Source organism: Dama dama, chromosome 11 (genome assembly GCF_033118175.1).
Source record: "Dama dama isolate Ldn47 chromosome 11, ASM3311817v1, whole genome shotgun sequence".
Lineage (NCBI taxonomy): Eukaryota > Metazoa > Chordata > Mammalia > Artiodactyla > Cervidae > Dama > Dama dama.
This window is the reverse complement of record NC_083691.1, coordinates 5,039,964-5,053,307: the sequence shown is the minus strand read 5'-3', so window position 1 is coordinate 5,053,307 and position 13,344 is coordinate 5,039,964. Positions and strand designations below refer to the sequence as shown.

General features: G+C 55.0%; 1 non-coding gene across 1 annotated transcript; it reads left to right on the top strand.

Moving 5' to 3' along the window:
- The first annotated feature begins 12,278 nt into the window (after positions 1–12,278).
- Positions 12,279–12,351, top strand: TRNAE-UUC (transfer RNA glutamic acid (anticodon UUC)). Its single transcript has one exon. It is a non-coding gene; the product is annotated as a tRNA-Glu (tRNA).
- The last annotated feature ends 993 nt before the right edge of the window (positions 12,352–13,344 follow it).

The window sequence follows — 13,344 nt, the reverse complement described above, 5'->3', positions numbered from 1 at the left end:
GAGGGTAAGGGGAAGAGAGACAGGGAGGGCGGGGCGGGGGGGGAATTGCCACGCAGAGGCACCCCTGGCTAATGAGCGGAGAGCAGAGAACCACCGGTGACAGGGCAGAGCGGGAAGAGAGGCAGAGATGAAACGTGTGGAAGCACCAAGTTAATGGAAGTACTAAGTGCTTCATGTTTCCTCCCTAACGAGGCCCCCTCCGCAGGAAGGAGGGGCCGGGACAAAAAGGCACCGTGACTCGGTGGTAACCCCAGGCACTGGCGCTAATGAAGTCACCGGAGACTCGGAATTCCTTGGGCTCATCTGACTCAGCTCCAGGGCGATGCTATTTTCATTCACCAAAGGACTTGACCAAAGAGGGCAAGTCGCCTGTTAAAACGATGCGCATGGGGGGCAGGAATTTGGAGTGGGGACAGGAACACGGTGAGGGGTCTAACATGGACGGAGGACCCGGGATGGATCCAGGGACTGGGAGGGCGCTTTCAGGAAACACGTCTGAAAGGGTGGAAGGAAGCCGGAGCCTGCCGGGTGGGGCCAGGGCTCTGGGGCCGGTGCGATGCGCTGTCCTGGGAGGCGGCACAGCACGCGTGCTGCAGACATGCTTGGCCACGCGACGAAACCCACGAATGAATATTTATCCAGCACCTCATGCATGTGAAGGGCGACCAGCAAGGCTCAGACCCAGGGGAGCCGAGATCTGTCAGCCTCCCAGCTGGGAGCAACATCCTGCCCCCTCTCTGGACACACTGGGCCTTCCTCCTCCCTCCCCTGGTCCTCCCTTCGGCTCCTCCTTCCTGGCCCCGGGTCTTCGCGCCTGTTCCTCCTCCTGTCTGCTGTGCTCCCTGCTGCCGACTCCCTCGCCACCTCAGGTCTCTGCTCAGACGTCCCCTCCTCCAGGGACTGTTCCTGCCTCCCCAGATGAGGACAGGGCCTTGGATGTTTTCTTGGTTTGCTGGTGTTGCTGTAACAAACTGAGCGGCTTAACAACAGAAATGTGCTCTCTCACAGTTCTGGGGCCAGAAGTCCAAAGTCAAGGTGTGGACAGGGGCTGGTTCCCTCTGGGGGCTCTGACTTCATCTGCTCCACGTGTCTCTGTCAGCTTCCAGGGGCTTCTGGTAACCACTGGCGGTCCTTGGGTTTTGACTGCATCTCTACAACCTCTGCCTCCATCCTCACGTCACCCTTTCCTCTGTGTGACTGAGTCTTCTTTTTAGTCTCTTGTAGGCACACGATCGTTGGATTTAGGGGCCCCCCAATCCAGGGTGATCTCTGTTCAAGATCTTTACCCTAATTACATCTGCAAAGACCCTTATTCCAAATAAGGAAACACATTCTGAGGTTCCAGGTGGGCATGAATTTTGGGGTGACCCCGTTGAACTCACAGTCTGGCTGTACAAAATTCACCACAATTGGACATAATCCATCATTGGTGTAATTATCTATTAGATGCTATCTTTCCAGTTGGACTCCCAGGTCTATGAGAACAAGGACCTGAGTGCCTCCGCAGTGCCCAGCCAGGGCAGGCACACTGACTGTTTGCAGAATGAATGATGAGGCCGGCAGGCTCTTGGAAAGGAGGTGAAAAAGGGTACACCCAGGGCCACCCCTGCCTGGCGCTGTATCTTTTAATCCCAGAGTAAAGAAGAGCGTCCTCCAGACAGTAAGAGAGGAAGGGCTCCTACAGACTGGCTGGCTGTTGGCAATTGCCCAGGACAGGATGGGAAGACATGGGGGGGAGGGGGAGGGGAGACAGGGGAGGGAGACCCTGAGATACTCTCTGATGGGGGTTTGCCAAGGAGAAGGTACCAGAGGCCAGAGTCAGTCCCACATGCTTACTCATCAGAGGTCTGCACTGAATGTCTTCAAAGAACTTCAGTTTTCCTTTAAATCCTTTCATTTTGCTTCCCTGTTGTCCAGGCTAACAGTAAGTGGGGGGACACAGAGGATAAAAGAGGGCCAAGAGGAACCTGCACGGGGGCTGTGAGCTGAAATGAGGATGCGGGGTTGCAGAGGCCAAGGGACATGGAGAGTTTGGACACAGCATCAAACGTCTTGCTCCCTGCGTGAGGCAGCAAGTCAGTGTGGCTGAGAGAGTAGGCTCTGGGTTTGAAACCCAGATTACTACTTGCTAACTCAGGGAATGTGGGCAAACTCCTTGTCCTCTTGGAGCTTTGTTCTCCCATCTGTAATGTCTGTTTCCAAAATGCATCATCAGGACTTCCCTGGTGGTCCATTGGTTAAGACTCTGTGCTCCCAATGCAGGGGCCATGCATTCAAGCCCTGGTCAAGAAACTGGATCTCACATGACGCAATGAAGATTTAAGATCCCACATGCTACAACTAAGACCTGGCCAGCCAAACAAATAAATATTAAAAAAAAAAAAAAGACAAAGCAGCGTCAGGATGTACTGAGAGCACAGCTCTGTGCCTGGCACACAGTAGGAGCTCATAATACATGTCAAGGTCAGAGGACACGGCGGGGAATTCAGGAAATTGCAAACAGGTTCAAAACCTCTGAGCTGGATTCCTCAAGGCTTTTCAATTCACTCTTGAAGTCTAGGCCTTGTCTGTCCAAGCACCACTGTAACCATCCCAGCAACCAGCCAGGCTCCAGCTGCCAAGCACCTCCATCAATCCTGACTGGCTGAACAGAAGTTGAATGAATGAATGAATGAAGGCATGCTGATAACCCTTCTGTTCTCCACACACAGAGGTTATTCCCCACTTGCCTGGCCTTTCCTACTTTCTGGTGTCCTCGACCAGCCTCCAGACGGCACTGGGACCATGGATATTTACAGACTCCTTGCCAGTGTTGATTGCTGAGACGGACACCCCCCAGCCCTGCCACCTGGCTCACTCCTCCCTACCACTGGTGATGCCAGTGAATTTGATGATTAAATCCCCTCCAGAAATGTTCTGATGAAGCCGCATGCTCACACCAGGCAGCCTCCCACCTCAAGGATCATTTCACAGAGCTGCTTCCTCTGAGACTTGTGTCCATTACCTTCTGCAAGGGTCACGCAGTTCGACTGGTTCCAAGGGGCCACCTCTGAGCAGACAGTCCCTCTGGAGGGAAGCAGTCCCCAGCCTGCCCACAGTGGGGAAGGTCACCACTGGCCAGACCCAGTGACCTGGAATCTGTAGGAGGAAGCAGATACCTGGTGGGGTGGGGTATTCTCAAAGGAGAAGAGATTAAGATGAGTCACGTGGTATTTCCGATGTTCAGCCATTTGTCCACCCAGGAAAATGGTGATTCAACCTAATGGGACCTTCTGAGATGCTGCTATAGAGGGGGGGGGTGCGGTGGGGAGAGGAGAAAGGAGTCAGAAACGGGTCTGGTCCTGCTGTGTGGTTTGGGGAGCGTGGCCTCATCTCTGTGAGTGAGTGTGTGAGTGACCACAGCACTGCTTCACGGGGAGGGCGTGCAGGGTGCCTGCATCACCGCCTGCCCAGGTGGCCGCTACAAAAGTCAACAGCGCACTGGACTGCAGCGGTCTGAGCACTAACCAGTGAGCTGTGGGGGCAGGGGGAGGGTTCGGGGTTCTCCAGCTAGCTTTCCTGGCATTTACTTCTTTGGCGTTGCTTCTGTAGTGAAGCCCCCAGGGGGCTCCAGAGACTTTGGGGAAAATGCACAGTAGCTGATACCAGAGAGGTGGGTCCTCTGGGGCCCACTCCCACTGGCGGGTAAGCTGAGGCCTCATTGTCAGGACGCTGCCTGACACGGACAGGATGCTGGGCAAATGCTTGTGGAATGAATGAGGCAGATGTTCTGGTTGACTTCTTGGGAGACTGAGAACCAGGTTTTGTGAGTATCTCTCTCTCTCTCTCTCTCTCTCTCTCTCTCTCACACACACACACACACACACACACACACACACACGCCAGGATGGAGGTCTGAGAATGGGCACAGTAGGAGAGCTATAACCAGCAATCTGGGGTGGGGCAGGGAAATCACTGGCATTTTGAGCCCAAGGTCCCGGCAGGCTGCCCTGGGCGCTCTCCGTGGTGCTGAACCACCATCTCGGCCGGCAGGCCCTGTTGCCTCATCTCTGGGCTCAGCTGAAGCCTCTCCACCTTCTTTTAGGAATTCCGAGCCAGGGGAGACAAGGGGCAGGATGGGAAAGGGAGGGTAGAGAGTGAGAAGTGACTCCAGACAAAGCCTGATGGTCAGATACCACCGACGCCGGACTGCTGGAGGGGCGCCTTTTGTTTCCACATCACTGTAGTCCCTAAGCAGTAACTTCCTGCTGTGTGAAACCTGGGCACCGCTCCCCCACCGATTGCATTCTGACGCCACCTTTATGGTGAAAAGCAAACCCATCCCATGTCTCCAGACCTAGGATCTGTGCTCACACCCCTTCCTCTTGGCCGCCAGCTCTTTGAGGGCCATTGCATCCACTCTGTTCTTTTTTACCCAGGCCTTTTGCTCACCTTCCCCTTGTCTAATCGACCCACCCTTTGCATCCTTCCAGGTCCATCCTCACTATCTCCTCCTCCAGGAAGCCTCTCTTGGCTACTTCAGCCCACTTTGCCCTCTTGCTCTTCTGACCTCGTGCCGAACTTAAAGAGCCAGGTTTAGCAAGCAATGCTTCTCGAGCTGTTCCCTGTGAGCTTTCTCTCTCTCACCACCTAGCTGAGCGCTCTCAGAGACTCAGATTCTTGTCCAGAATCGCCGCGCCTGGGCTGTGTGTGAACATTGTCGTCACTGCCATCAGCAGCGGCCCATCAACCACCAGGAATGAGTGCCAGCACTGTGGTACAGTTGCACTGGCTCCTCTCTTGCTTCATCTCACTGAAAACTCACAATAACTCCAGTTATTATCACCATTATAAGGGAAGGCTCAGAGAGATTGAGTAACTTGCCTGAAGCCATACATGCACCAGAGCCAGGGTTCAAGAGAAGGTCTGTCTGACCTCAGAGTCCAGCTCTTAACTGCCAGTCCATCAGACTCATTGCAATAACCCATAACTGAAACACACTGAAACCAGCTCTGCTCCGCTCTTTACTTGTGGTAAAACACTACCCCCCAGAGAACCGATGCTGGAAGAAACAGACACAGTAAGGTTTTTCTACCTGGATGGAGCAGAGCACTGCAACCTTGCCCAGTAGCTAAGAGTTGCACTAATTTCTACAAACATTTATTGAGCACCCATTGCATGCCACGCATTATGCATTAGGTTAAGCACTGAGTTACATGGCCATGAATACAACACATGCAGACCCTGCTGGCCCGTGACAGAAGCTTTCAGAGAACCAGAAGAGGAGTCAGTGGCCAGGCCTCATCTTTCTCCTGGAGGCCCAACCAATAGGTGGCACCAGCTTCTCTGGTTTCAGAAAGACTTGGCGTATTCTGAAAATTGCCTAGACTCCCGGAGAGATAGAGGGACATTTGGGACTGGGGTTCTGGAGTTTTCAGGAGACGGTGAACCATAGATACTCCTTGTCTGATGGCTGCTCTGCTTTGTCAGGCTCTTGGATGACATCAAACTACCCAGGGAAGCCAAGCCGGGTCATCAGGATGGGGTTCTGCCTGTGCGTGTGGTGCTTGTGTGGTGAGGGGTGCACGCATACACCTGGGCACTTCTGCATTTCTTTTCAATTAGAGATGTATCAGTGCTGATGAGAAACGGGAGCAGGAACACGATGAAATTATAAGGTTATTGGAGCATGGGTGCACGACGGGGGAAATAAGATAAGTGAAAATCAATTCTCCCTCTGTGTGTGTGTGTGTGTGTGTGTGTGTGTGTGTGTGTGTATGTGTGTGTAGAACTCCAGCCAATGAGAAAACGCTGCTGCTTCTGCCCTCAGAGCTGGTGCTGAGCGGGGCTAGGGCTCTCTGGGGAGCTCCTGGAGTTGCACGGTTGGGGTGAACAGGGGCCTATGGGATGCTTGCGGAGGGGTCCGGTCACACTTCTTTCCCTCCATGCTGCCCCCCGCCCCATCAATCCCCTCTGGTCAGTTCCATCCTGCTCAAAGCCTCCCCTGCCCCCACACCCTCATCCCTGCCTCTCTCCCAAAGGGGCTGTCATCATGTCTAAAAGCCCAGAGCTTTAAAAAGAGCCGTCCTCTCCTCATCCTTTGATTCTGCCCCTGTTTCCCCCGGGTCTACTGGAGAACAAAGTGCATGCATGAGTGAGAACGTGTCCCTCATGTTGGCCTTCATTTCAGGCTCTCTCGACCAGGGGGGAGTTCTGATTGCTGGCTCAGTGGCTTCCTGCTCTCCACACTGTAGGAGAGTCAATGCCCCCATGTGCTTCCTGAGTGAGAGAAGGGCTTCTAGTCACTACCACTCAAAAGGAGAACTCAACAAATATTAGTGCCTATTCTATGCCAGACAGCATTATAGTTCATGGGATCAAGCGGATGTCAAATTTTTAGACAGCAGCTTTGGCTCTCGTGGAGTGGCTTTGCCATCAACCAGCTGTCAGACTTTGAGCAAACACCCTCCCTTTTTCCATCTTCAAAGTGGAGAGAACAGGAGTGTATCATGGGCTTCCCTGGTGGCGCATGGATAAGAGTCTGCCTGCCAATGCAGGGGACACAAGTTCAATCCCTGGTCTGGAAAGATTCCAAGTGCCACAGGACAACTAAGCCCAATCACCACAACAACTGAGCCCATGAGCCTAGAGCCTGTGGTCCGCAACAAGAGAACCCATTGCAATGAGAAGTCTGGGCATTGCAATGAAGAATAGGCTTGGCTATTTCTCAACTAGAGAAAGCCTGTGCACAGAAATGAAGACCCAGCACAGCCAATAAATAAACAAGTAAAAGAGTGTACATATGTCCATTACCACAAGAATGCTGCATAACAAACAACCCCCAAGTCGTAGTGGCATGCAACAATTAGCATTTATTTCTGTGGGTGGAAGCAATGTATGCCCCTTCCAGGCCTGGCCCCCAAAGCCTCCTGCATGGTCTCTCATAGGTTTCCCTTTCCGGGCATCATCAGACACAGAGGCATCCAGTGAAGGACTTCTAGGCTCTAGGGCAAGCATGGGAAAGCTATGGCCCTTCACTTGTTTTTTTTTAAATAAAGCTTTATTGGAACATGGTCACACCCATTCCTTTCTGTGTCAGTGTCTACTTTCATACGACAATGGCGAAATTGAGTAGTTGCCACTGTACAGCCTGCAAAGCCTAAAATGTATTTACTATCTGGCCCGTTACAGAAAAAGCTTGCTGGCTTCTGCTCTGGGGGATGGTGGAGCCACTAGTTGGAAGGAGCCTGGGTCCCTGGGTGGAGCACTGCATGGAGCACAGTCTCCCAGTCTCCCCTTCTGCAGTAAGCCTCACGGGACTGTGACACAAACAAGAAAGAAACTTTCACTGTGATGAGCCACTGCGATTGGGAGCTGTTTGCTGCAGTGGCCAGTCGGCCCTGAACGCACACTGGCCCAGGAACTACGATTCTGGCAGCAGCAGAAACATGGCTGCCAGTCTGTCCGCTCACTCTGTGCCCCGCACACCCGAGGAAGCTGGCTTGTCTCCAGGCTGGGGCTCCTGCAGGACCTCAGACGTGGTGACCTTGATCTGGGTGAGGTTACTTTTATAGAGTGGTGGGCACCCTTCTCTTCTCATGGGAGATAAAACAATGATCCTAAAAAGACTTGAGAATGGGCAGAGGGGAGCCCCCGGCAGCCCACGCTGCTGCCAGCCGGTTGGTCCTGGAGAGGCAGGACAATCACTTCAGGGAACGTGACCTTGAGGGTTTGTCAATTACCGGCTGTGTGATGCTGGATACACTACTTAACTCTCCTCCCCCGAGCTTCAGTTTTCTTATCTGTACAACGTGATCAAGAGGCTGTCTATGCTAGAGCTGCTGCTAACCTGGGATGTTCAGCAGCCGGGCACCCCTTCCTGGAGGGGCCTTACATCACAGGGTCACTTCTCGGTCAGTCTTACTCTCAACACTCCGACTCCTGGAGCCATACCCCTTCCGAGGAAACCTGGCCCCCGGCCCCGGCTTCCCAGGTGCCCTGGGCACTGCTGCCTACCACAGGGGGTCCGTGTTCATCGGACGGGGCTGAGCCAGCCCTTTCTCTCCTGGGATTCTGACCTAAGAGGAATTAGGGCCAGCAGAGAGGGCATGATGAAATGCTGCCGGGGGCCGTGTCGGGCCATGTACCAGAGGAGCCAACAGAGCAATCAAGGAGAGAGAAGCGTGCACACCCACGAAGGGGAAAGGCCACGTCTCTAGCGCAGTCTGCCCTGTAGAACGTTGCGATGTTCCGTGTCTGCACGGGACGGCTGGGGCGGGCGGCGGCTCCCAGGCTCAGTCTTAATTACAACCTGGCTCCCGACCACCTGAAGTGTAGCTGGTGAGGCTGAGGAGATGGACAGTGAACCTCAGTGAACTGAGATAAACGTAAACTTGGCTCACGGTGATTCTGTTAAATTCCTTTTAATTCAGGTGTGGCCAGTGGCTGTCATCTCAGACAGTGAAATCCTAGCGCCTCCTTGCCATCCTCCAGGCCAAGGGTCCCTCCTAGCCTGAGGGGTCAGGAGCAGCCCCTGCCCCCCGATTAAGCTGCACTGGGTGGGGTGTCTCAGGGTGGGGGCAGGGCCCCCAAGGCTGTGGTGTGTGTGTGCGTGTGCATGCACATGCGTGCAGAGAGGGGAGGGCATGACAGTCTGGAAGGCAGATGGCGGTAGATGACACCAGGCAGGTCCGATGGAGAACCAAACGAGGCCCACTGTTCCCTCCCACGGGTGAGGCCTCGAACCTCCGTTTTCATTGTTTCCCTGCATAGAGCGCTTCCCAGCAGAACCTCCAAAGTGAACTGCTCTGGGAATATGTCTCCCAGGCCATGAATCCCTTAACCAGCGCCACTGACCCCGTGCCCTCTCTGCCCAGCTCTTGGTCTTGCTCCTCCCTCTGACAGCTCTGGGGGCAGTGGGGGGAAGAAGCGGGAGCAGGGTCTCAGCGCCTATGCTGCCCTGGGTTTGCTGGGTGACCCTGGGCAGGCTAGTTAACCTCTCCGAGTCTCAGCTGACTCGTCTGTCGGGAAGGGGAGAGGAGGCACGGGGAAGGCCTTACAGGGGGCCAGGGGCTGGTTGCTGGGTCACACCAGCTGAGCCCAGAGACAGCCAACAACTGGCTTATAATCACACAGCCTAAGTCCCAACTGCCGTAGGCTGGCGCCTTTTTACTTCGGAATGAAGGCACTCCACAGACAATGTGGCCTCAGTCCCAGGCTAACCTGTGAAAGGGGAAAAGCTGCAGCAGGGGGTGCGGGCTGAGGAGCTGCAGAGAACGGGGCAGCATGGTGGAGAGCCGTGGCCCTAATGAGGACCTTGGAGCTGGAGCAACAGGGGGGCTCCCGGGAAGAGAATTGGGAGGCCAGGGGGGCTGTGTCCCACCCTCCCACCTCGGCTGAAATGTCGGAGGATTCCATGATCCTGACAGAACCTTGGATTTCTCGTCTGCAAAATGGCATAACCTGAGCAACAAGGCTTCATGATGTTGTGAGAATTTGTGAGAATTCAGGACGCTGCAGTATTTAAAGCCGGCGCATAGTAGGTATGCAATTCAGCGGGTGCTGAGAAACAGCTGGCAAACAGTCTCTTGGTGCCTCTCTATGCTCCTAAAGCAAGGCTGGGAGAGACCGCACCCGGGGAGCCCTGGGTAGGGGGGGGACTGGCACTGACCTTGGGTGACCTTCCAACTCTGAAAGGCCAAAGGGCCTTCCGATCCTCCAGCCAAAGGTTTAAACAGTCACCACCCCGACCTGCCCCCACCCGCTGAAGGAGCGCAGGGAGAAGGAGGAGGTCTCTTGGCTTCTCTCCACCCAGACTTGCCCTGGGGTTCCCGAGAACCTTGAATTCATTAGAGGCTGCAGCTCTGAGCCTTGATTAAAAAGATGCTGTCTTTTTTCCGCCTCTTTCCTCCTCAGTTCTCTCCTGAGCAGTGATTTCAATTTGCAGCCGGCTCTCTCTGGGGTGGAGAGGAGGGCGGGGCTGGGATCGAGCCCCCCAACCCAAGCCTCCTCTCCCCCGCCCGCCCCCCAGCCCCAGCTGCAGGCGGGATCGGACACACCTGCGGTGCACATTGATTGCCTGATTAAGGGGGAGATTGATTGGTCCCTGCTGTCATTAGCATATAGTTAGCAGTGACCTCTCTGCCTGGCCTCCGGCTGGTGGCTCTGACCTGAATGGATCAGCGAGCCTGATGGGAAGCGGAGCCTGGTGAGAGGAGGGACAGGGTGAGCGGGGGAGAGCTGAGGCTCCCAGTGCCCGGGGGGAGAGGACGGGGAGGCCCCTCACCTGGCCCGGCCCAGGACCTTCCACTGTGACCAGTGGACCTCAGCTTTCCCTCGCTTCTTAATATGAACCTTTTAAACAATTTTAATTTATTTTTGGCCACGCTGCACAGCATGTGGGATCTTAGTATCTTCATCAGGGATTGAACTTGAGCCCCCTTGCGTTGGAAGCAGGGAATCTTAACCACTGGACTGCCAGGGAAGCCCCTTTGCTGGCTTCTTAGTGGGGAAATTGAATGCAGTGCTTCCTAAGAAAGCTTCGTCTGAATCAGCAAAGAGCGGAGCCCTTCCTCCCAAACTCCCCGCCATTGCCCGCCTCCCTAGCCCCTCTGCCCATCTGGACTGAGGGTCCCTTCAGCTGAGCTCCCCTTCCTCTTCCAAAGTCCTTTCGCGCCCATTGTCCTGCAGGGAGCAGCCAGCTGCTGGGGTGGGGGCGGGGAGAAGCCTGGTGTCTCTGGTCGGAAGGTCCCTGGGGCACCCACACAGCACTTGGGGTCTTTGTTTGGTGGGTGTCTCCATGTTGGGTGCCGAGGGCGGGGTTCCTGGTTTACACATCTGTGGTCCACACAGACCCCGAGGCGGGGGTGCATACCACCCCCCGCCAACCACCAGAAGAGAAGGGTTTGAAGCTGTCAATCTTACTTGCAAAACAGAAATAGAGACACAGACGCAGAGAACAAACATATGGACGCCATCGGCGGAAACGGGAATAGGGTGAACTGGGAGATGAAGACTGACGTGTATACAATTCTGACACCACGTATAAAATAGACGACTAACGAGAACCTCCCGTACGGCCCCGGGAACCCGACTCAGTGCTCTGCAGCGACCTAGCTGGGAGAGAAATCCAGAAAAGCGGGGCTACACGCGTCCATGTAGCACTTACCGTACGGCAGAGACGAACACAGCATTGTAAAGCAGCTATAGAGAGAAAGTCGCTCAGTTGTGTCCAACCCTGTGACCCCGTGGAAGGGTCCATGGCATTCTCCAGGCCAGAATACTGAGTGGGTAGCTATTCTCTTCTCCAGGGGATCTTCCCAAACCAGGGGTCGAACCCAGGTCTCCCGCACCACAAGCAGATCCTTTATCAGCTGAGCCACCGGGGAAACCCAACAAGACTGGAGTGGGCAGCCTCTCCCTTCTCCGGCGGACGTTCCTGATCCAGGAATCACACCAGGGTCTCCTGCATTGCAGGCTGATTCTTTACCAGCTGGGCTACCAGGGGGAAATGTAGCTATACTCCAATAAAAACGTATATATTAAAAAAAAAAAAAAAAAAGGGTACAGAAAACTAACTCTGTACAGTGTAAAATGAAGCCACCATTCTACCTGCTCAGTGGCCGTGGAATTTGAAACTTTCTCACGAGGCAAACGTTGTAAACACCATGCGCTCTGGGAGAGGTTGGGGGGCGGCCCCAGCGCCCCAGCGCCGCCTGCTGGAATTGCCCAGCCTCGGCGGGTCACGTCCTCAGCACGGCACCCTGTGCGGGGCCTGGAGATGGGGCATATGGTGTGGTCTCAGCACAAGCCCTGGGCTCAGGTTTGAACCCCCGGTGCGTCGCTTGGCGACGCTGCCGCCTGAGGCTCATAAGCTCTCCAAGCGTGGCCTTCCCCATGCGTGGCACGGGGTGATGATGTTGCTACCCTGAAAGGATCTCTGAGGCATGGCGTGAGCACTCACAAATGACAAGCCGTAGAAGGGGACTGCCTGTGTTTTCACCTGGCGAAGGCGTATGCAACGCCATGTGACATGCTTTGCTTATTGACCTCCTGCAAGCACACGCGTCAGAAGCAAATATAAAGGGTGGCATGAGTCCTGTAACCCCGGGCAACTTGTCTCATCCATCCTGGTGTGGGATGATGCTGCCCAGTGCCCGGGACTCTGCAGGTGAGCAGCTGGCGGGCGCAGTGAGGCACCTTGGACTCGGGAGCTCCGGGGCTCTGTCCCTGGGGGTCTGGCTCAGCCCTGCGGGTTGGGACACCTCTTCCAGGGCTCTCAGAGGCGACAGTGGGGGAATTCCCTGGTGATCCAGGGGTTAGGACTCCGCATTTTCACTGCAGAGGGCCCAGGTTCAATCCCTGGTCAGGGAACTAAGATCCCACAAACCATGCAGGGGGGTGGTTGCAGGGGAAGCAAAAAAGAAAATGAGGGCTTTCCTGGTGGCTCAGTGGTGAAGAGTCTGCCTGCCAATGCCAGAGACATGGGTTTGATCCCTGGTCTGGGAAGATCCCACATGCCACAGAGCACCTAAGCCTGTGTGCCACAACTACTGAGCCTATGCTCTAGATTCCGGGAGCCGTGACTACGGAGCCCATACACCGCAGCTACTGAAGCCTGTGAGCCCTGAAGCCCATGCTCTGCAACAAGAGAAGCCTCCGCAATGAGAAGCCCGCATCACAGCTGGAGAGTAGACCCTGCTTGCTGCAACTAGAGAAAAAGCCCACACAGCAATGAAGACCCAGCTCGGCCAAAACTAAATAAAACGGCACACATCTCCAAAAAAAAAAAAAAAGGTGGAAAGAAAGGAGACACTGATGACAATGAAGTCGAGCCCAGACACTCCTCCAGCTCCTCAGAAGGGAGATTTCCACCTGGCCACGGGGAGGGGAGTCCTGGACCAGTGGATGGCAGTCGGTGGGTGTTGGGGGGCCTGACAGGACAGCAGGCCTGGTGAGCAGGCCTGGGCTAGGCAGATGTCCATGTCCCGGCCACACACTGGCACCCCTGGGCGATGGAGCCCGTGAGACTGGTGGCCTCTTGGGTAAGGTCATGCCTTCTTTTGCCAGGTCTGCCGTGCCACAGCACTGCAGGCTGGGCGGCCTAAACGACAGACCTGATGCGAACAGCCGGCTCACTGGAAAAGAGCCTCCTGCTGAGAAAGATTGAGGGCAGGAGGAGAGGGGGACGGCAGAGGATGAGATGGTTCGATGGCATCACCGACTCAATGGACACGAATCTGAGCAAGCTCTAGGAGATAGTGAAGGACAGGGAAGCCTGGCGTGCTGCAGTCCATGGGGTGTCAAAGAGTCAGACTCGACTTAGCAATGAAACAACAAAACCACAGACATCCGTTGTCTCTCAGC